Source organism: Cyanistes caeruleus, chromosome 7, assembly GCF_971803275.1.
Source record: "Cyanistes caeruleus chromosome 7, bCyaCae1.hap1.1, whole genome shotgun sequence".
Lineage (NCBI taxonomy): Eukaryota > Metazoa > Chordata > Aves > Passeriformes > Paridae > Cyanistes > Cyanistes caeruleus.
Window position 1 is genome coordinate 34,633,425 of NC_141707.1, and position 24,385 is coordinate 34,657,809.

Below are 24,385 nucleotides of genomic sequence, written 5' to 3' on the forward strand. Positions count from 1 at the left end.
GAAGGAAAATGCAAAAGAGGAAAATGAAAATTGGATGCCCACAGGCTCATCAGGTTTTGAGTGTCTGCTTCAGCTTTTAAGGGAATTAGCTGAAGATTAGTTCATGACTAAAGTGGAATTGTACCATCCTGCTCTACATTTACTGGGGCAGGAATTCTACTTCCATAAATCTAAGCCTCCTAAACACTTATACACAATTCATGTACAAAAACAATACCATAGGAACCCATGAAGTTTTCTTGAAAAGCTGTAATATTCACATTTTTCAGATTAGAATTTGCATTTAAAATTAAGGTGAGAAGGATAAATGGAATGTGAGTAGGGTTTTTTTTATTCCCATGTTGTTCCAACTATTTTGAAGATTTCAAAGCCATTTATTTGCCAACAACATCTGAAACTTTGCAAGTGTAAATTATCAGTTCACAACAGCAGATCACCTTTATTGGCCATAAGGTGACAGAGGGAAGGAAAGACTGGCTCTCAGGGATCAGTGATAGGAACCAAACCCATTCCATCTCCCCAGAGGAAGGCTTCTATCAAAACTCTCTGCTCTTCACTCCTGCATTTGGTGAAAGTTTCTGAGCCACAAAAATGTCTTTTAAAGACCATATAAACTTTTCAAATAGCATTTCCCAAAAATGAGGATGAACACCTGAGGAATAAAAATACGCTCTTATTTACACACCCATTAGAAACACCAAAAGTCTTTGCCATTCCCATGGTATTAATGCAGAGCTAAATTTAGGTTGGTTCCCCCCACCCCTTAAGAGAATATGCTTCCATTGCAAAGACAGAACAACAGCTCCTGCATTGAACAGTATTTTGACATGCCAAGCCACATTACAGCATCAAAAAAGAAGAGCTGGACAGTTTTGATCTGCTGTAGAAACAGGGTCACTTGAGAGGGGCATCTGCAGTTGTAGCCTCTCTGACCTTAATAAGAAGCCCCAAAAAAATCTGTTGCTGAGTGGGACTGAGAGGCCTTGTAAACAAAGTCAGTAGCAAGGAAAGCAAACCAAAATAAATAATGTTGATAATTCATAAGGAACCCTCTGATTCCTACCTGATTGATTTGTACTGACTTACCCTCATACACTTGCCAATCATAATTTTCTGATTTCAACCCTCAGAAATGTGCTTTGTCTTCACAAAGACAGATCATTAAACAGAGGTAAACAGTAATAAAAAGTTCCTCATACACAGTACTGTGATTATGTTACATCCTAGAAGAAGCCACTACAACTGAAATTACAGTAATTTAGAATGGGCTTCTGGTGAAAGATTGAAATGAGAAGCAAAAGACCTGGGGTGTGTTACTTGCTTTTGAAGTGGGTAAACTAAATTTTAATAAACCACATCTATGGACCAGTTTACTCCTCTGTCAAACACAGATAATTCCATGCCAATCACAGCTAGTTGTCCTGAAAATTAGTTAATCTCTGGTCAGAAAAACAGTTGTATCCCACAAACAGCAGGCAGAATAGCAAGTTTTTTCACAGCAGCTGCCAGAATGCGAGTTTTTCTGCTTTGATATTTCAGGATGTGATGTGATTCTTAACATAAATCACTCCAAACAAAAATTACAGTTTCTCATATAATTGAGAATTCATTCTATCCAAAAGGTATCAGATTTCAAAGCACTGTATGATTCTGTCTTTTAAACTTATACACCTCCAGAACTTGAGCAGGAGCTAAAAATGAAAAATAATCAAGTTCTGTTTGAAATAAATGCCGGCATAAGAAACAAAATAATTTTTAAAGAAAACTGTACAAAAAAACTAAGAGGAATTTATAATAAAAATCCTAAATAATCCCAAATATTCAAATAAATATAATTCAATTACAAGAGAACAACCTTCAGACAGCCCAGGTTTTGTTCACTTAATGACAGCACTCAGGAGACTTTAAGAATCTTAAAGTTTCATCACTTAAATTAAGAGAGAGCCACTTCAGCGTAATCTCATACAAACAAAAGCCAGAATGAAGTTTTCATTTGTCCTGACCCTCAGACAGATGCATGGCTGTAATTACTCCTAACAACTACATACTTGCCACTCTTTTAATTAAAACAAAACTACAAATAGCAACGCTGACACACTCCTAGAGAAAATAAGCTTTACAGAGATGATAGAAACACCAAAACAGCAAAAGCCTTACTTGCAGCAGTTCAGTCAAAACATGCCAGCCCTGGAGAACTCACAACCGTAAGAAGTCTTTGCAGTCCAGAAATTCTCTTGAGTTTATCCAGTGTTTATTTACTGAGCTTTAAAAGTCTGTGGTTAGAAGAACAGAGCTAGCTTTCTACACCCTCCACAGCACCAAAGTCCTTCAGTAACAGCAGACATGAAGTTTGCTGATAGTTGGGTTTGCTGCTGCTATGTAGTTGCTCAGTACTTGTAAATACAAGCTCTGTGGACAAAGTCCCAAATGACATCACAGGCAGCTGCTTATTGTTGAGTCTTTATTAACCGACTGTCAAAAAAGAAAAGAGAGGAGGAAAGAAAAGCCCAAACTATCTTCCCTGCAGCACAATTTGCATCTTAGTAGGAGTTTCAGGGCTACACATATAAATACTTCTGTTTACCCAACTGATGTTTTTCTAGAATGATTAAACAGTGTTTGCAGGGAAAGCAAAAAAAGTAAGAAAAACTTAAACAGCTTCACCACGTGAAGAACACAGGGAAAAAAAAAAGAAAAAAAAAAAACACCAGCGCTGCCTTTTTCACAATTTATCACTGAATTTCTCCTAATTCTTTTGTTTAACAATATGGGTGCAAACCTGCCTGGATTTTAAAGCACAGAGCAGAGGACTTCAGTAGGTTGAAATGAAAGTTTCAACTGATTCCAAATTTGAAGTTACAGAATTACAAACTTTTTTGTGTCCTTTGCAAGATTTAAGGCAGCTCAGCTTCAGTAACAGTACATTTTGAAGAAAACCCTCTTACTTTCCAAAGATGAAAATACAAGAAAGCAAGAAACAGCATCAAATATAGTCATTCACAAGGTGCTAAGGGCATAAATACTGACCTTTCCTGCACAGAGGGGAGCTCCAAGACTAAGCAGCACTGTGGAGCCAAAACACACATTCAACTCCCACCGAGGCACAGGGCACTCACTGGAGAACTAGTCCAGCTCCTAATCTGAATCTGTCACAGAGTTCCTGCTGAAAGAGAGGGGCTGGGACTCTGTGCCTTGATTTCTCAGAAGTCAGTCCTTTCAAGTCAGAACTTCAAACGCTGAAAGAGCTCCACCAAGGCTTGTGACAGACTGAGCTCTCTTATCTGTGCGCGTTTCCACACGAAGAGGTTCAATATTGGAAACACCTGGCCACTCACATCTAAACAGCCTAAACTATCCCACAAACAACAAAACAAGTGAAACTCGAGCTCAGGGATGAGCAGAAGCCAAGTTTTCACTGCTTTTTTAATTGCTACACATGAAAGCCTCAACCCAAATTCTGCCTGTATTTACAGAGAGAAAACCAATCTTGGGTCAGATCCTCATCTGCTGTAAATCAGGCTAGATGCAATTACACACCTGAACAAGAGCAGTCAGCTGAAAGCCTGCTTTTAGACTGAAAGAGTGCCATTAAAAACATTTGTGTGACCTTAATAACAGAGTGTCCGATTTTCTTGGTGCTTGCCCTGAGTGGCAGCAATACCCTGCTGACACAGTGGTGCTGAGTTCATTGCCACTGCTCATGTGGGCAATTGCTACCTCTGCTGCTTGCTGCCTCTAAAATATAAATTTGTACTTTTGATGGAGGTCTTTTGTAAATCCATCATATTTATTCCTGTGGCTAATCAGCCTGTAGCACACAAGAAACACCACGCTGTGTAGCTCTGGGTTATATTTACCTCCCTGGCTCAAATACACAGGGCTGTGTTCCTCTTCCATTGCACCCAGCAATGGAAGGTTTTATACCTTGCTCATTAAGAGCTTGCCAGTCTGATCCAGGAAGTCTTCAAAATACTTTGAGGATGAAGTGGGCTATGGGAGTAATAAATACTAACACATAATATCGAATCAGATCAATTTCAAACCATACAGCTTTAGTTCCAGCTTCACAAGTGCCATTTAAGCAAACATGAGCAAGGCCCTGTGCTTGGATATACAGCTCCATAATGCTTCAGCTTTTTCCATGAGAAGCAAACCCATAAGATCAGCAGAAGGGTTAGATTTTGCTTGAATACGTCACAGATTAATAGCGTGCTTTCTCAGGCAAGGGATTAAATTCATTTTTTCACCTGCCATTAGAAGTAGTTATAAAATTTCAAAACACAGGTTACATTGAGGCTCTCCTGATGAGAAAACTGGCTTTCTCTGAGACACTAATGCAGACAAACATGTGCAGAAGAAAGGAGGAAAGTATAGAGTCATAAAAGAGGGAAACCACTAGTTTAATTGAAAAAGCCAAGTACTTAATGAAATAAAAAAGGACGCGCCTTAAGGAAAATTTCAGCCTGTTCCCAGGAAGATTAGTAAAATTTAGCACTTACTAAATTTCCTAGGGTGTGTTAATGCATTTCCAGGCTAAGCACAACTGGGTGAGCAGGACTGGGACAGCACACACACAACTCACATCTTTCTGGTCAGAGGCATGAACTTGAGTTGCCTGAAAGCAATTTTTCCGAGTTTTTTCAGAAATTGTGGTTCTTGTAAAAATAAGTGCACAAAAAAAAACAAGTTCTGAGATTTGTGGGTTTAACCAGCAGATTATTCTTCCCAAGAGGAGAATTGCCATGAGGGTGGACAAACAGATTTTGCATTCTTCAAATTACAGCACTTATTAAGGGAGTGGCCATTAGCTCACCCTGTCAGTGCACTTATCCATCTAATTTCTATTCTAAGTCATAAGATATAGCTGCTGGCTGTGCAGATACAACTTATTTTTGGCAGGAATGCCACAGCTTTTGCTAGAACAAAACTAACAGCAGAATTCAGTCCTGGACTAGCTGCAGGTTGAGTGAAAAGATAAAGAATTCAAAGTCATGGGCTGCAGTCATTTCTCCTGGCCTGATGTGCAGTGATGGGCTACATTCTTGTATCTGAGAAAATAATTCAGCTTCGTATTGCCCCATTTTTGATGAGCAGACAGGTAAGATGAGGCATTACAAACTGATCTAAGTACATACATATTAAGAAAGCTTGTTAATTAACCTCGTGCAGTATGGCTAGGATCTCTCAAAGACCCCATATCTCATACGAACACAAAATCCACAGTATTTCAGGTTCACTGTCCACATTTGACTCTGCTTTGTTATTAACTTAGAAAGTTCCTCCTCACTGAAGAACCCAAAACAAGGACATCTCCCTGGAAAATGCAGTGGTTGGCTGGGATTGAGTCACCTAAACTGTACCTTTACTGAAGCATGCAGGAATCCCTCAACTTGTGATGTGCTTGCTCACTTCTTACCAGCTCAGGGGCAGGAAACAGCTTGGACCCAGGTGTCTCGAGCTTCAGTCTCTCATCACACCCCCCTAAAGCTGCAGCAGAAGTGATCAGACCCACAGCCTGAAGAGTTAAAAGGCAGGTGGGAAGAGCTAAGAGCATTTTCCCCAAGAGATGGCCCACTGTGCTGAGTTCTGTGTGATTCAGTGCAGTTACAGACAACCAACCCATGTAAAAGCCTTTGTTTTACTCTCCAGCTACTGCTGGGGCAAGGACAGACAAGGTGACAGGCCAAAGAGCAGCTTAGTCTTTGTCAAAATTGTTAAAATCCCAACAGATTGTAATGCGATAGAATATAAAATCCTAAACTGTTGTATTTTTATCCCGCAGTAAATACTTAGATTGCTGGAGTGAAAGTTTTTAAAAAATATAATAAAATAGTTAAACAAATTGTAGGCTGCAGGATTTGCCTTCTTTGGAGCTGCACATGGTTGAAAGTGTTGAGCTGGTTCCTAAAATATCATGGAAATTTCTCCAGTGTACTGAAAAGTGTTCTTTGAACATCACTATTATGCTCATTTTTATCAACACAGCTGAGTATGTCTTACAAAACATGTACCTACCCACAAGGATGTGAGGTGTCACAAGTTAACACAGTAAACACTTTCCTGGGGTAGCTGGCTGAGCAGATAAACAACTGACAAGTTGAAATAAGTGGAGAGAATAAAAGGAAGGGTGTGAGGGCAGTATATGAATCTCCTCAGATACTCACTGTCAAAAACTGGCCTTCAGTTGAAGCAGTTTGATCAGGCTGGTAAGCTTTTGATCACAAAGATAATTTGGTTTTTAGCCTTGCTAGGTGATTTTTCAAAGCTTTTTACCTCCCCTGCATGTCAAGAATAGGGAAAAGGTCCTTAGCAAAGGCAGCTTTTACTGCTGGAACAAACAATAGCTCTCTCTTCTGTCACATTTATGAATTTAAGCTTCAGAGAAAGCAGCAAATAGCGTATAACAGTAACAGTAACTACACGCAGGGCTGGGGCTGACATCAGTCTGGTTTGTCCTCACGAGTTGTGCTCTGGCACTGCCCTGCTGCCCCCTCCAAGAGCTCCCAGACAGATTCTGTAACAACCTACGTGCTCCTCAGTACCTGTCACTCCTGCAGCTAAAAAATATGATATTCTGCCTCCTGGAAGAGCACTTCTATATGGAAACATTTACCCTAACTCACATCCCACACTATGGGAAATCCTGTCCTTAAGTGTCAGGATGAAGCCTTGACACCTGATTCTGACACATAGGAAAAAGAAAGTCTAAAATGAAATGTTTAATCTAGCCTTTTCAGATGAGTTGAGAGCTAAAATGAGCATATATGATTGTTCCTGCCATAGCACTGATTTGCAATCAATTTCTAAATCTTTTTCAGTTCCATAATTTTTGCTTCAGTAGAATTCTATGAAAAGCATTCATTGGAGAAAATTGATGGGATGTCTTTAAAGGACATTGCCTTTCACTACAAATTGCCTCATTGTAAAATACGATATTAAGCAAATCATAAAAAGTTTGTTTTGAGTGTTTGCCACTTGAAACTGGAAGAAGTAGTTAGAACCTGGATTTTTTAATTACAAGGGAACTCAGAAATATTGTAAATATGATTACAAAATATAAGTACATAGGACTGACTCTCCTTAGTTCCATAGGTTAAGTCATCATTCCTTCTTTGACTTTCCTGTTGTTTCTGGAATCAAACAATTGATTCAATCACCAGTGACCTTATCCAGAATTAATTGAAATCAATGGCGTTAGTGGATTCTGGAGCAGGCCCAAAATCAATGTGTGTTCACAGGTTTTTTTTATATCCTCAATCACACAAGTAAGCCTCTGCAAATTCAGATTCCAGTGGATCCAATCATTAAATCAGTTCTGCAGTGTTTAACTTCACATATGGACAGGGCTCCCCTGCTGGATATTGAAAGTGGTCTCTATCATGAGGAGAAGGTTACTCTCATAATCTATTTCTGATGAAAGCATGTATTTGTACAGGTGTCAGTGATCCAGCAGGGCTGGCAGCTAATGGGAAGGCTGACTAATTTGCACTCTCCTGCTGCCTCCTCGGACATGTCGCTGTGTGTCGGCAGCAGAGGTACCGGCTTGTGAAACACACATTCCTCCGATGCAAGCATCTGGCTTCTTGGCAGCCAAGTTGTGACAGGTTCTGCGGCAGCTGGGATGGCCCCATGCTCTTTCAGATGGTTAAATAGTCTTGTTTTTCAGCCTAGCTTTGTTTTCCTGCTGCACTCCTGGATGGAAGCCCATTTGCCCTTTTAATCAATGAACTGGCCGTTGGATGGGAGTAATCAGCCACATTTCTGTGCACGTCAGAGCAGAGATTTCTGCCCAGACACTGCCAGCCCTGCAGCCCTGCACTCTTGACTCCGTGCTTAACCTCGTCCTGCTTCATTCTGACACCTAACACACCAAAGGAAGGACTGTCTTCCCAAACTGAGAGCAAAAAATACAACAGCATTCTTCATCCCTTTAGTCATGGGATTTCCTGGATTTCATAGCTCCTGCTTTGTACAGGAGACAGTATTCAGATCAACTAAGGAATACAATTTATTTATTTCAGATGGCTTTATAAACTGTCCCCCCATATGCATGCACCAGATGGAGATAAGAATCTGGCTGGAAGGTCTAGCCTTACACAGTGTGGCACAGAGGTAACAGCACATCAGATTATTGAGAGAAAAAATTATTCAGAGAAGATTCCATAAATCTGAAATAAATTTTATTTAAATTGCCTTTAAACATATTATGCAAATCCACAACATAACAAGCAGTTCTGAGTAATTCCCTCAAATAAATGAACGCATGGCACTACTAACACCAAATGTGATAACGCAGAATTAAAAAGGAGTTCTCAGAGGGATACCACAAAAATCAAAAGCTGTCATCTGCCTCTCAGCCATTTGTAAGCCACCTCCACCTTTTCACTCTAAATGATAATCTGTCTCTCCTTTTTTCTTAGGTACTGCTGCTTGTGGAGGGAAAATAAGTAATGAACTGATTTGGACTGGCTACGTTTTCCCCTGGTAGGGTTTTACTCTCTGCTCTTGTACTTGCCATAGGAAGCTCTTTTCATTGGGTGCAACTACTCCTGTTTCTACACTCTATACTCAGAAGGGAGAAGATACAAAAAAAGGCCAATTCCTGCCCCTGCCACAGAGAGATGAGGGAACAAATCCTCTCTGTCATCTCCCTTCATGTGCTTGATGAGGACCTAGTAACAAGCTGATCAGTCCTGTCACCCACTGTTTGCCAAACACACACACACTGTTAACCAGTTCTCATGGCCAAAATGATGCCTGAGGCAACCATACATCAGTATCACCATGGGCTCCAACCACACCAGGCCACACATATCCAGAGTGATCATAATTATCACTCAGCACCATACTGTCTTAAAGGAAGAGAGAAAACAGCAGTTCCAAACAACTCTGAGATATGTTACTATAATTTAAAGCTGTCTTTGGGTCTTTCCATTCCATCTCAAAAGCATGGCAGGCAAGAATTGCTTCCAGCAGATGACTTAGTAAATGAGAGCTGTAATGACATGCCTGGTTTTAATACCATGTAATTCCATACTATGACACATAATATAAATTGACAAAAACCCTCTCATTTTATCACGTTATCATGTTATCAAGAAGAGGCTATCTGAAATGCATTGCCAGTATTCTGGTCTCTTGAAACCCACAAAATCTTCAGAAAGTTGATCCATATCACAGGTAAAATGTTCAAGGGTTAAGCAGCTTGCTTAAAGCCCAAGAAAAGGCATCAACAGATTGAAGTCTAAGAATTACTGCTCCCAGCACTGTCAATGGTGCCCTGGACAATAGCATGAAGTCTTACTCAAAAGTAACTCAGTGCAAGCCCTCAGGCCTCTTAGCCCTCCTCTAGAAAAAGTCCTAGGTTGTAGAAATCTGTACTAATAAACAGTAGACACACTGAGATCTCAACAGTATGCTGTGATTACTTTAAATCCATGTAATACAACTCATAACAGCCAGCAAGACACTTTTTAGGAGAAGAGGCCAAAGGGTTTCCTTGAGAAAAAGATGATGGAAAAGCACCAAATTATTTTTGTGAGCAGAAAGGTTTCTTAGTCTTCCTGAAAAAAAAAATAAAAAGCCTCCATCCTGTTCCTCTGGATAGAAAAGGACAGGTATATCAAACAAAAGCTGTTCTGGTTTACCACACTGCCTTCTCCACTACAGTGTTGAAGATTTTATTGCATGCTATAAAGAGAGGAAAAACTCATCTTGTAGTCATATAAACACAGTGAACAACACAGAATAAGTATCAATTACTTTTGCAAGTTCCACTGATAGCTTCAGACCCTAAGGATAATTTCAAATGGTATGACAAAGACTTCAGTTAGATTAAAACATCAAAAGCAAACTAGCATTCAAAACCAAACAATTTCGTCTCTGCTCTGGAAGTTACGATAAATTTTCTGAACTGGCAGATTTCCCTCCTAGCTGTTCAGCTGTTCCTTTCCCACAGGTAAAATAAGTCAATCTGTTTGAGAAGACAATTTGCCACCCAGCTTACTTAATGCCACACATTAAAATTAAATGACTGACTAATTTTGTTGTCAAAGAGCTGTTTTAATGGGAATTCATGGTTAAAAGAAACAGCCTCAACAGGGAAATAAAATCAGATAATGCTGACTTCCATGTGAATTAGATCTAAATAAAATAACTGATCAACTTTTTGCCTCTTTCTACATGGAACTTTCCTCAAATCCTTCAACAGGTCCCTGCATATGTGTCAGTCCCTGTTTACTTTATGATCCAACTTTGGCTCAGTGATGTTAGTATAAACACAAACATGACTAACAGCAAACAGTCGATCTGTGATAAATTTTTGCTCATCTGGAATTGAACATGATAAATTCTTGTAGCTTACTAGCAAGGCAGTGTAGCTGCATTTTCCATTCCCTTGTTCCAGCATTAGTGGCTGTGGAAAGTGTGTGGCAGCGCTGGTGCTGGGTGTATTCACACAGTGCTGTGCTCTGCCTTGCAGAGACATTTGAAGCAGCTTTAAATAAGTTACTTTGGTTCTGGAAAGCAACTTGGCCACGTTAGCTCCCTGCATGGAGCCCAGCATGGGAAATACCCTCGGCAGAGGCCTAAGGGAGTGTTACAGTCCTGCCCCAGCCCAGGGAGCAGGTTCAGAGCCAGCTCAGTATCTCCACACGACACTGCCCTATGACCACAGAAATATTAAAAGTGTTCATTTTGCTTTCAGAAAAAGGTAGGAAAATTCTTTATCTTCACAGCGTAAGTCACAACCTGAAAAGGCTCTCCTAGCCGTGGTGTGAGTTCATTTGATTCATCCTAGAACACCATTCTTAACTGAAAGAATAAAAGTCACTCAGAGGTTAAGTGCCACCTTTGAAATGGTCTGCAGGAGCATGAAGCATGAAACACTCACCCCTGCTTTTTGATCAAGTGAAGGGCTAAGGCCCAGGCCCCTTCACTGCTCTTTGTCTGCAAAGGAGCAAAAACCCAAGAGCACACTGACCATCACAGCTGGGATCTGCTCCACGTTCCCTCGATTTCAGATAATCTTAGCAGTTCAGGTGAGCAGCCCAACCGGTTTTCAAAGGCTGAGTGCCATGCTCTTGGCTTTCCTACACTCATGGATACACATGTATTAATAACAGGGATTAGATGTCATTAGCCAGAACCACTTGCTTCCAATATTTGGAATATCCTGGAAATATGAAGCCTTTACAATTTTAACACAGATATTCTTGCTCTACTTTATGTTCCAGGTTGCTTTGCTGAACAATTTGGGTCAAGTCTTGTGTGTTGACCTAGAGGTCAGTCATAGCAGACACCTGGAAAAGTTTCTCTGACATCTGCCCTGCCCTGGTGCTGTTTCCTTATCCATCCAAAATTACAGATACAGCAGTGCTCAGTATGCAGAAGTGTATCTTACTCTATATGAGTGGGTGTTATGTTAGTGTTGTTTATGAGATGCCACAGGTAAATGGACAATTTCAAGGCATTTTAAACTAGGCACATTGTGCACATTGTTTCCATTTCATTTCAGAACTCTTTCAAATATCCCAGAAGTTTGGACAAGAACAATTTCTGCTGTGCTCCAGCTTTGGCACATGTCTTTTAACAGATGGAAATTATTGTTATGCAGCCTTAGGTCATATCAGGATCTCTTTTTGTTACTGTAATGAGGCCAAATTAATACCTAGGACTTTCTGCTACTCAAAGGATTTTTAAAATATCAGGATTTCAGCCAGAACTCTAATGCTGATGTGTGCTTTTATGATATAATCTAACTGTAATTACCCCAACAAATATCAACATAATAGTCATTCTAATTCTATAGGAAACTTGGGTATTCCATTGTATTCAAAAAATGCTTACTCTAAAAGGCTTTTCTCATTCCCATTGCAGGGTCAGCATTTCACCTTATGTGAAGTACAGTTGCAAATTAGAAAAATTAGGGTAATTATATTGAGCTAGACAGTCTTTGGGTTAGTCTCCATGAAAGTTTTGCTGCAAAATAAGACAGGACAGGACAGCTGTCACTCTGTGCAACCTTACCATTAAGACTAGAAACATCTGCACTGAGAAGAGGTGTAGAATTGCTATTTTGTAGTGATTTACTGCTAATTTTGTAGACAAAAGCCTAAAGCCAGCTTTCTGTTTTTAGGGCTTGTGCCTTTCAGAAACTTTTACATACAATGTAAAACTTTATTTGCAATGCAATGAAATACTTTATTTACAAAATATTCGCAGATTAATACTCAATTATTGTTCATTCACCATGCAGGACCTCCAGGGTTACCACTACCTCTGAAAAAGTCAAGCCATGAATGTTTGAATTTTTTTAACTTTTACTTGGGTGTCAAAAGTTTGTACTGAATATTTAACAATTCTGGACAAATGATAAAATGACAACTTTACAGTTCAGCTTTTTCTCTTTCTCCATCTACAGCACTGGAAACCTCCTGTAATAATTCTCAGCATCTTTGCTGAATCCAATGGGGCTGTTCACTAACTGTGGTTTCCAGCTGTTGCCCAACATACCTGAAAATTTCCACCAAAATCAACATCCTGAGCATCATACTTGAAACAGATTAAGACAATTAGATTGCCCAGATGCATTACAAAAGAAAAGTTTACAACCAAAACTAAACTGAATGTTACTAAAATATAGTGAAATTAATATAAATAAGCTTGGTATCTTCTTTCCCCTCCTCCTCTTCTCTCCTCAGAAGTATTCAATGACTAGATAGTTGTCATAAAAATAAACAGCAAATGCTACTGTAACTTAATAGAGGTTATGTACCAGAAATGGTAAATATAATGACAGGAGTTGCTTTACTATTACATGGTATGGTTTTTAAAATCTATTTAATTACTACTGTCAGAAACTGTGCTAAAAATAAGTTCTCTAGTTGCATTTTTTCTACATGACAGATAAATATAGGAATGTAGCATTCTCAAGGAACTGTTTGTACTAGGCAGTGCTGTATTTGCTCTCCACCCAGCAGAACTTCCAGAAGAACATATGAATTTTGCATGTATATCGAGGAGATAATAGTCACCACAGGCTGTAAAAACTGGAAGATCATAGACATGCAAGTATATGCAGGTGCTACAAGCAAACTACATTTTCTTCCTGCCAAAAAGACCTCTCTAATCTCCAAGCTAGTGAAAATGTCCTCATGGCTCCAATATTTTCCCTGCAGCCACAGCAATTTTTAAATATATATGCAGCCATTTGATTTTATCCCCTAGAAGGACAAACCCAGCAAGTGACAGTGTCCATCAACTCCCTTAAAGCTTACATACAATTTCTATACATCTTGAAAATTAGTCTACATAGTCAGGTTCTCTGTAGGTATTAAAATCCTACCATCACTTCTCAAGTAAGAGAAGGAAGAATGTTGATTTTAAATATTCAGACATAATTCTCCCTAAACTGAGTGAAGAGTCAAACCATATGGGGACATTAGGTGATTGCAGGTCACTGTTCCACTGTGATCATCCCCACAGTGTTGGTTTAGCTCAGAAATGTTTGGTGTCAGGACCTGAAACCACAGTTGCTCATCACCCAAGCAGCTGCTTAGGACAAGACGCCCCATGCGTGCTGGAGCGGGGCTGGCTGACACCAAGGCACTGAAGCCAACATGCTTTTATTTACTCAAAAATGTGTATGCTCATGCCTTGTACTCCTAAAAGAATGGCCCTGCTTCCATGGGGAATGGCAGTGTTTGGTGCTATGAACTAAAAAAGCACTTGTCCCAAACAGTGCCAAAGCAGAGGGGAAGCAGCACAGTCCAGTTCTGACTCTGCAGTTCCACACCTCCTGGTCTGGCTGGGTGGCACTTGGCTTCTCCAGAAAATGCCAAGAACTCACCTCAGAATGATTAATGCCACATCTTCTAACTAGGAAGTATTCACTTTTCACACATACTGAAAACTGTTGTCATACTCTGGAAACATCTCTGAGGAAAACAACACAGGTGTTGGAAGAAAGGCAGCAGCAGAGACACTTCCCAAAGAAGACGTTCACCTGGAATATCTTCCATCTGAGTTTGTGGGTGCTCAAGCCCTCTAACCAGCCACCTCAGCCTCACAGAAATCTTTTCTGGGAATTACACAACGACCAAGTGCCCGCGCCTTACCACAGCACTTACTCCTTGCTCTAGAATTTAAGCTTTAATTAAAAGTTTCTACACCTTATGCCTGCAAGGAAAATTTATCAAAACACAAGCAGAACATAAACCTTCAACCTATATAAAGCTTGAGACAACAGCTCAGAAATTCTGTTTTTCTTCTTAGCACATCACTGAAGTGAAATCACAGCATTTCCTAAAGGCAGCTTCACTGAAAACACCAGATTTTTAATAAACATTAAAGTGTAGTTCTCAGGGGGGTTTTTGCCACCCTTCCCAAGGCAGCCTACAAGATTTTTGCCTTCAGCCTCACTGTTTTTCCCTAAGAAAACCTGTACTTTTTTCCTATCTAAAACAAATTTAAAAGCAAGATATTGACAGACTACAATAAATTGTACTGAGCAACAGTATAATGATTTATTTAGCAGAGCTTTCCAACAGGCATGTATTGACACATTTGCTTAGGCAAAATCTCCCTCCTTCCAAAAAATCTTGAGCTGCAACCAAGACTTTAAGGAAATGCTGCAAGGTGTTGGGGCTGGGCAAGGACCCCCATGGTGGTACAGCTCTTGCCTCACGAGCCTCTGTGTCACAGACACTGGCACAAAACTGCCTCATGCCCATGTATTTAACACCACAATTAAAAGCTGACAGAATGACTGTTAATGTCCATGGGGATCCATTACCTTCCATGGGATTTGGGCATATGTACCACAAGCTGCACCACACCAAGCACCACCAAAGGAGAAAGGCCCCCACAAAGAACATTCCTGAACAAGATCCAAAGCCAAAGGGGAAACCTCATGCTGCTTGTGGCTCGTCCCTACCATGCAGTGCCATCTCAGACTCCAGAACGATAGTTCCCAGCCTCCAGGGAAGACACACATTTCAGTCATGGCACTCTGCAGAGGACATACAAACCCAGGTTTGTTCCGGGACAAAACAACAGAAGTAGCGAGGCACAGCAGTGATTTCACAAATCCACAGTCACTCATGTCACAGCTGCTCTTCACAGCGAGCCCAAAGCTGCACAGGGAGCTGTCAGCAGCCTCAGTCCCTCTCCCCATCCCAGGAATGCTCTCCCGCCTCCTCCCCTGTTCCCTATCACAGCTCAGGGTGACTCAGCTCAGCTCCCAGGAGGAAAATCATCCCTGCTGCTCACGCACATGAACTCTCTCTGTCCACAAGGATACACGTGCACTTCTGAGAAACCATAAAAAGGAGAGGAAGAGAAATCCATGGGGAATGGTAGGACAGAAATGGACTGGCACACACAGCCACAGCTATCCTGCATTAAAATGAAGCTACATCCATGTGGGTTTCCAGGAAAAAAGCTGCTATAGGATCTTCCATTGCACATCATTCAGTGTAGTGAGGTGTGCTGTGCTTGCACAAGGTGCCCCCAAACTTTTGCATATTGGTTTTATTCCTTACTCTAATGAAAGATATAAAGCTTTTAAACTTTCTTCATACAAAGACCAAATTTATCTTCTATACTGAGCCACGGGTATTGACATTGCAACCCTGCTGGTACCCACTGAAGAATCTTATCTGGCAACTCTTTCTCATGAATTGGCTTTAAAGACTCAAATACCTGTGCACTGTCACAAATCCCACCAATATTTATGGCTTCCAGTCACTCACCTAATAACTGTAAAAGTGCCTTCATGGGACTATATGGTTAAAAGGAGGAAAACAAGGGGGAACCCAGTGTAACACCACTTCTCCTACCTCGACTGAATGACAGAGGTTGCCCCTTACTCCTATTTCTCTTCCTTCATTCCTGTTCAAGTATGAATGATAGCATCCAGTGGACATACCCCTGGGAAGAATGGAGCTTCCTTCACCACTGAAATTCTACTTCTGTAAAATGCTTAAAGCTGCTAAGTATCCTTATAACACACAAGTTTCCAGTTCAAAGGATTGTGCTCTGTCTCCATGGCACTCAGCTCCCACAGTGGTGCTAAAAAGAGGAATTTGGTTCAGCTCTACCTACACACCATGCTAGAAAAAAAAAGGAAAAATAATCCCAAACAACTCAGTGGTCCTCACTCCTTCCACTGTAAATACATTTTCTAATCCATCGCTCCAAATCACACATTCAGGGCCTGATAAATCCTGGCCCAGTTCAAAATTAATATGTGCTGATAAAAGATCAATCTATGAAAACTAAAGGTTTGGACAAGTGGGAACAACTTCACTTTTTTGTAAGGGCAGTGCTTGGTTGCGTATAGAGACCCCAACAGCTCTGGGACCAGGGCTGGTGCAAAGATGGGAACTGAGCTGAAACATGAGGAAGCTCTTCCCACTGCTACCGGCACGTACGCAGCTGCCATCAAAGAATGCCTCTCACCTGAATTTTTTCAAGACACAAAAATAAATTACCACATGAGTTACCATTTCTTGGTTTCTTTCTGAACAAGAGTACACACAAAAGTTTTATAAACCACTTTGTGCAAGACAATTTTTAGTATATCACCAAAGACCCAAATTACTGAAAAAGCCCACAGGCCCTGGAGATGCTGCATGGTAAGGAAATATTTGAATTTTGATCTTTACCAGTTCTACTGACCAAGATATACTGTTGTAACCACAGAACTCATCAGGGGATGAAAGAGTTAATAAAAACATAGGAAACTGCACAATTACATAAAGTACAATCTGTCACTCAGATATTTGAAATGGACTATGAAGATGCCAGCATAAGTGCATGTACTCTTATACAGAGAACACTTTAAACAGTTGACCATGATTTATACATGCTGCAGCTGTCACACAAGCTATTTCTGACATCCAAAGAGCCTATGCATACTTTCAATGGAAGAAATTTCTAGTTATTTGCCATTTTGTAGGACTGTAAATCACATAAATGCTGATATTATGACCATGTGCTCTGACAGTTTGCATCAACAGACCATCCTGGAAGAATTACAATGATGAATTATTGACAGTATCTCATATAGCTGGCAAACATTTATTTGAAATGCTGTGGTACTGCCTCTTTCTGGTCTTCAGATTGACCCTAATGTAAACTGTAGCATACAACAGATCAAAAAATATATAGCCTACCTCCCAATTTGTGATCTCATTTTCATCATTCCATGGTTCCCATAAAGATTGTTTATTATTGATGTGAAATGCTGGAACCAAAATATCCTGTAGCTGGAAGCTGAAAATCTCAGTAACTGAGTCAGAGTGACTCTTCTGGCCTTCTCTCAATATGCTTTATTTCTTCTTTTGAATAAACAAACAGTCCCATTCTGTAATGACAACATGACCCAGGATTTTCCCATATTGTTTTGACAGATGTTGTCAGGGACTGATTACAAAAACCTGTACACCTAGATACTTACTTCTGTGATATTCCATAATATGACTGAACTTCATGCAGAATAAACTAATGTTGTAGGAAGCTGTGCTAATGAAAAGCCTCTGACTGTGGAAATTGAACTGCAAAATAATTTTTCCAAATGCAGCAAAACTATTTTTAAGGGTGCTGGAGATAAAAATATGTCATTTGGTACATTGTACTAATAGGGCACAGAAAACAATGATGGACTTATTACCAAAATACCTTAGTGTTTAGTTCAGGCACTTTGCAGGGAAAGATCAGCTCCTTTTCCAAAAGTCTCAGTACTCCAAAGCCCTCAGCCAGAACAGCCAGACCAGCCCTGTCTGATATTTGGCTCAGTAAATTTAGTCAGAATTTAGTCTATTAACAATGGTTTTGTGCTCTGTGTTTACAGGTAAGTGGAAAATGCATCAAAGCTGATGGGGTTGAACTATAAACAATTATTTTAAAGGTTTTTCTAGGACTTGTGTTGCAGGAGGGTTGGGAGAAGATACTGGTTCACTTACCATACCCATGCACTATTTAAAAAAAATAAATAAAAATAGACTGAATCCCCATTGCAATTACACACAGAACTGTGAAACGGAAAAATTTTCTATTATCAGGTGTTAATGTTCTCTTTGTAACTGTTAAAAGGACATGGGATGTCCTTTTGAATGCTGCTTTTCAGGTCTGTAGCCTCCCCTGCCCCTGACATTTACTTGTTAAATAGGAAATCACAGAGTACCAAGAGGACAATATTTTTTCAAAACTCAGGGAGAATGGGGGGACATCACAGTGAGAGTATTTGGACAAGCCAGACAGTGTTTATGCAAACCTGGCTGCATAATAATTCTGGAAATTAAAAACCTTCTGCAAACCTGGCTGACTAATAATTCTGGAAATTAAAAACTCATAATCCTATATGACTGACCAAAGAGATATAACACCATTTCATCCATGCAGAATGAGACACTACACAATTCATGTGTACAAGTGTATTTCCTCAGAATTTCTCTAGATTCCACAGAAACAGACCTGCATGTACGTGTGCATACACACTGAGGGTAAGGTTGAAAAGAGATAAAAGGATATCAACACTACACTGCACATTTGCAACAACTGAATCCTTGTGTGGTTGGTTTGAGGATGATCCTAACTAGATATGAGCCAAAACACTCTAAAAATGTTCAGTGATCAAAAGTTTTCACTGCTCTCTCTAATAAAATACTTCCTTTGGTAAAAAAAAAAAACAAAAACCACGAGATTTTTTAAATTAGCTGTGGAAAGGTATCATTTCATGGCTTTTCTTCTGTAGTTTGTCTTCAGGTGTGTTAAACAAGCCCAAACTTGACAATTTTACAATTTTTCTATTTCTAAATAACTTTAAATGAAGCTTAAAATGGAAAAATAAAAGCTTAGTTCTTTACCAGTGTGAAGGAAACTTGAAATATACACAGGCCTAAGTGACAGGTTCTCCTGAGTATCAAGACAAGACCAAACCCATTTTTAACCTTGCAAAAATTTTCCAATGATTTTTATTACTATTAGACTGATTTGATAGCAATCTCACAAAAGTGAAGAGTCTTTTCAGTTATCATTTTTCTTTTCTTAAAACCTTATCTTTCTTTATACTAAACACATATAAAGAACATTTTTTCAACAAACACAGCACCACCAATTTGAAAGCAATCCATGCCTAGGAAGGATTATGAACTGTCTATCATCCCTCTGTGCCCTAAGTAGGGTCAATAAGTCATTCTTGCCATGCACAGTATTATGTAAGAAATTACAAAGGGGCCCTATTTAGATGACCTCCTTTTTCTGTTTCATATTCTAATTGCCCAGCTAAAAAGAACACGTTGTCCCAGCGGAAACTTTAGGAGCAGCGCTGGGCGAGATGCGCATACAGGAGCACTTTACACGTGCACTCTGACCTCTCTTGACACTGCAGATCCTTTTCCAATTTCCAAAAGTTTCCAGGAGGAAGCAAAGGGAGGCAGCCCTGTCTGTGTGATGTCTCAGTGACATTTCGCTGAGATGATAGTTCACTGGGATTTGCACATCTGAAACTCCTCCAGGGAGGCTTGTGAAAGCTTCAGCCTAACCTACTTTCAGCACTCCATGGAGTAATTCTGTTCCGAGAGCCAGCAGCCACTGATGGCAGCAGGAAGATGCAAAGGAGTGCAAAGGGACCTCAGCCCTGTAGGACTCAGTGAGGCCTAAAAGCCACTCATAAAAATGGAACATTCCCATGAAGTTATTGAAAATTGAGGTCTGATTTCAGGGAAAAAGGCAGATTTTGGGGGGACGGTATTATTGAACCAACACAAAACCAAAAAACAAGTATGCCTTCAGATGAGAGTCAAGCAAAAACTTTATTTTAAAAAAAAGACAAATTTGAAAAAAAACACATTCACCCTCCAATATCTTTGAAATCCATTATGCTTCCAGCTAAAAAAGGTGTCATTGGGAGAGATACGTGATGACACTCATAATATTTCTAGCTACAGGATGCATTAGATGATTGGAAAACCAGAATCAGGCTAAGTCTGGTTTGCTCTGTTACCTGAATTCCAAACTAGAAGCAGCTGTAGCAGAGAGGGCTCTCCCAACACATTCATGGACCCCCACACTGAACTTTTTAATGATGGCCCTGCAGACAGAGAGGTATTTTCACCTCTCTTATTTCTTCCCTTTTTCTCATGTCACAGAGTCCCAAGAAGTTTCTAATATATTAGTTTTTAAAGGTATCATCTTTTCATGCCTCCTGAATCCAATTTAAACTTCAAACATTATTTGATTGAAGGTGGATGATACCTAGTACCCCGGTGAAGAAAATGAAGACTGTTAATCCATCAGCAAGTGATTCCGTCTTCAGATGAAATGAGCACCACTAGGAAATAGTGGAATAAAACAGATCCCCAAAAACCAAAACAGGTAGGAATCATCTTTAATTTAAATACATTCATTTGCACTGTTCTGATCACCTTCAGTGATTATTACTTCCAGCATGCGAGAAGAGCAATGTAAACCAGAACCAGTGGGTGAAGGCAAGATGCCAAGGAAGCAAAGTAAATAAAAAAAAGCAGAATTTCAGCTCTAGTGACAGAGGATGTAGCACTACTGATCCTCCCAGTGGGTTATGTACAAATGAGGACTGGCAAGTGAGGTGTCCCTTGTAGCAGATACACACAGGCTGGGCCACAAGTACTTCTCCCCAAGTCTGGCTGTGTGAGTGCTGATTCCAACCCAGCCTTTCTCCCATCAGATCCTTCAATTCTTCACATAATGTAGAACAATTTTACACATGAGCCAAGGTCTCCTTCTCCCTCCCACACCTGCCAAACCATGTGAGAGGAATACTCCCCTCAAATTCCCTTCCATTACACTGCAGCTAATAGGGGCTATGGGAAAGTAAAAAAGTGCTGTTGCCACCATAACTGCAATCTAGTTGTTCCAAACAAGAAATATTTGTAACTGTTTAAGACTGTCAATGATTCTAGAAAATAATTCAAAAAAAGGTTTTGCTTAGTTTAATCTACATGTTTGATGACTCTTCCAGTAAAATTTTCTGTACTTTATACAGAGTTCTACAGATTTATTTCACATCTGCATTATGTTATTCATATAAATTTGTCATTGGAAATTATTTTAGGCATAATGTTTACAGAATTATTTCAGTAAGAAAGCTTATTGCAGAGAGATTCCAGTTCTGACTGCTGAAACCACTTGGTCTAATCATTTATGGGAGTAAATAAATGTTATGAGACTTCATGGAGAAACTATTATCCAAATTACTGAACAACAACAGAAAAGCCTTTATTATGTTCCAGGAATGCATTTCTGGCAGAGAAAATAACATTTGTATACAATGTCTTTTTATAGATTAGACAGGAGAAAAATGCCTGCATTGATGTACTGCAAACTGCAGGGATTTTTTTCTTTCCTGAAGAATTACAAGTGACATCAGTTTTCAAAATGTCTGAGGAGAAGAGAACACACTTTGTTAAAAGAATTCCAGCTTTTTTTGTTCTGTTGAATTGTGTACTAAGACAAACTTTCCCATTGTTTATTGTTTGCCAGGTCGTGGTTCTGGTGTAATGAAAAAGTGCTTCAAGTTCTCAAATATTCCTCCTGAATAATTATTTTATTGTTTTCTCTGGAGCAAAGCAGCAAAGTGACCTGACTGAGATCTGTAACACCAATTGCCAGGGGCCTGAAGCCTTTGCCTCCAATGCATAAAATAAAACTGTGAGGTCTCAGGAGACTGCTCTCAGGATAGTTATTCCTGGATCATGTTGGTTCAAGCAACCCTCTTCAATGGTCAAATTTGTTGTATAAAGTCTAAGGAGTAATCACAGGGGTTCTGCAGAGGAAAACAGCTTATAAGATTTTCAGCAGGGAGGTAAGCAAAATACATATTGTGGAGGAGAAAAAGATCCAGCGTGTGGGATTTTATAGTAAATAAAGAATTTCTAGAGAATTCTACTTGTTCTTCCCTTCACCACTCTGTAACTGGCAGAGTTGAGGGCCACACTGCTGAAGTTCCCTGATCCCTCAAACAAATCTTTGCTCTGAAATAAACCTGAACTTCTTTCCAGGATTGTTGATTCTGACTGTCAAAATATTGGTTCTGGAAGCAGCAGGAGCAGCAGCCAGGCTGGGATGAACGAAAACCCTGGGGAGCAGGACATTAACCAAGCACCTGCAGTACCACCATGGGAGTTCTTGTGTGTCCAGCACCTGTGGCATGAAGCTGCATCCTCCCAGTATTAATAAAGTCCAAATGAAGCTGCACCTAAATTCCAATGTCTTAAATCACGTTAAAGAACAAGTCAGTCTCTAAAGCCATCTCAATATGTCACTCCAGCATATTCTTGGATGACACCAAATGTCACAGCTGCACTGAGGCTCAGCTAATAAGTTCAACAAATCCCATATCAGGATCCGTTCCAATGATGAAAATTACAAGTTTTTACTCATATTTGCTCTGCTCTCTGCTCTCCACCTCCTCTTATTTTTGATTTGGTTTTGTGCATGAAAAAATAGCCTTGTAGAGCAAAAAATCTCTCCATTTAAGTGTGCTGGCACAGAGACCAGCCTGCTGCCTTGCAGTAAATCAAGAGCTTTACCATTAGAGAAAAGAGAAAATGTCTTTGATCACAGCACAATCTGTGTGGAACTCTCAGTGATCAGTGACAGAAGCACCTCATTACAGATCCTCCACTGAGGAGAAGTTAGCTCAGAAGATGAGATAGGCAATCTCAAAAAGCCGATACAAACTCCAGAGTTAGAAATTGGGTTCTGAAGAAATTGCAGTGAATGGCTCATGTTGCTAGAAAAGACCTTACTAGAAGTATCCACATCTTGATTCAAACGCTGTCTTTGTGTTGCACACAAAGCCATTAAATTCCCCAGAGAAGCCTCTGTCCTCCTCAAACTAGCTCCTTTAAATTAACAAAGAATCCATTTAAAGATATTTAGTTTCAAAATTATTCAGTTTTGGCACTCCACCACAGCCTCCTGAGGGGTCCAGCAGCAGTACAGGGGCCTTGCTTTCTGCCCTCACAAATCTCCCTTGTTGAGAGGCAGTCCATAAAGTATCCTTTCAGTTTTTACTCTTAATAGTGACACATCACATTTGTATCACGCACTGCAGGCAGTCACAAAACCCTTTAGCAAACCTCATTTCACAGAAGAGCTGTAAATGCACATCCTACCCATGCACAGATATCCCCTTTTACCTGCACAGCCCAGGTGATCCCTCAAGCCTCCCAGATGAGCACTTACCCTGCTCATCTGGATTTAGATTGCCAAAGAAAGCAGGATTACATTATTCTCTGCAGGATTTTTTAAATCATGAAATTTTATACTCAAATATTCCTTGTAACATGTATCTCTATGCTACAAGACTGCATAACAATTCATGCATTTATATTAAATAATTCAGGACAAATATATGTTGCGATATTAAAAGTAAATTGTTAGCAACCAAAAGAGCAAGAAAGAAAAAAAAAAATAATCCCTGTCTTTCTCCACAGGAGAATCAGGGAGGTATGAAATATTTTTTTTAAAATTCACCTGCACTAACAAGCATAGCAATAGTTTTTCCTTGTACCTCGTGATGTCAGAGAGTGTTGCCAAAGGTAGAAATGTTGCTCTGGATGTGAATATGGTCCCAAGAATCCATTTTGTCCCCCATATAATTTTTTGCAGTGGGTCAGTTTCATTTTTGAGCTGTACACAGCCTTTCTAGACTGAAAAAATAGGAATACTACAAGCAGAGGCACTATTTGGATTGTGTCTCTGCATACATCCCTTATGGGCTCAGAGGGGTGGAAAGAGTAGGAACTACACAGCTACTGTTATTTTCTCTGGAAGGGTGATTTGGAAAGAATAAAGAATTGGCTTTTCCTTTAGGAGCAGTCACAAAACTGAGCCAGTGTGGGTGAGAGGCTGGAAAACAGAAGTAAATTACTTTTCTTCCAACAAATGAAAGAAATAAAGGCAATTCCTTCCTTGGAGCAATCACATTTATAAAAATTGGAGTCTAGAGACACAGTCTGACCCTACAGGAACAGAGCTCACAGTAATGAGGCCAGCTGCCTTTGCAGGCAAAGTTCTCCTGGGTTGATGTGACAAAGACAACATTCACGTGGGCTACACTGAAGAAATCATATAAAAATTAATCTGAATTCCTGCTTCATGGTTCTTACCACAGAAGACATCAAGGGGACAACTCCCTGACTTTGGACAGGAAAATAAATTTGGTCCTGCAGGCAGGGTATTTGTCTGGAACAATAATTTCATTAAGGCCCCAGATACATTTTGTGAACCACAGCTACCTGCACTGACCATCAAGGCTTTAAAATCTTATTTAAGTGTGATGTCCTCATTTATCAACTCTAGTTAGCACAAAATTAAAGTTTTGGACTACTGCCCT

At 39.9% G+C, this 24,385-nt stretch overlaps 1 protein-coding gene across 14 annotated transcripts in view; it reads right to left on the bottom strand.

Moving 5' to 3' along the window:
* Window positions 1–24,385, bottom strand: part of NCKAP5 (NCK associated protein 5) — a 453,280-nt gene that overhangs the window by 348,529 nt on the left and 80,366 nt on the right. For 6 of the 14 annotated variants that reach the window (XR_015289529.1, XR_015289528.1, XM_086898612.1 and 3 more), the window contains exon 1: window positions 3,028–3,543. The exons of 5 other annotated variants lie outside the window; for them this stretch is intronic. The gene's annotated coding sequence lies outside the window, so the exon portion shown is untranslated. Of the gene's footprint in view, window positions 1–2,157; window positions 2,607–3,027; window positions 3,544–24,385 lie in introns of those variants that run through there. 3 more of the 14 variants (XM_086898607.1, XM_086898609.1, XM_086898603.1) reach the window with 1 other exon arrangement.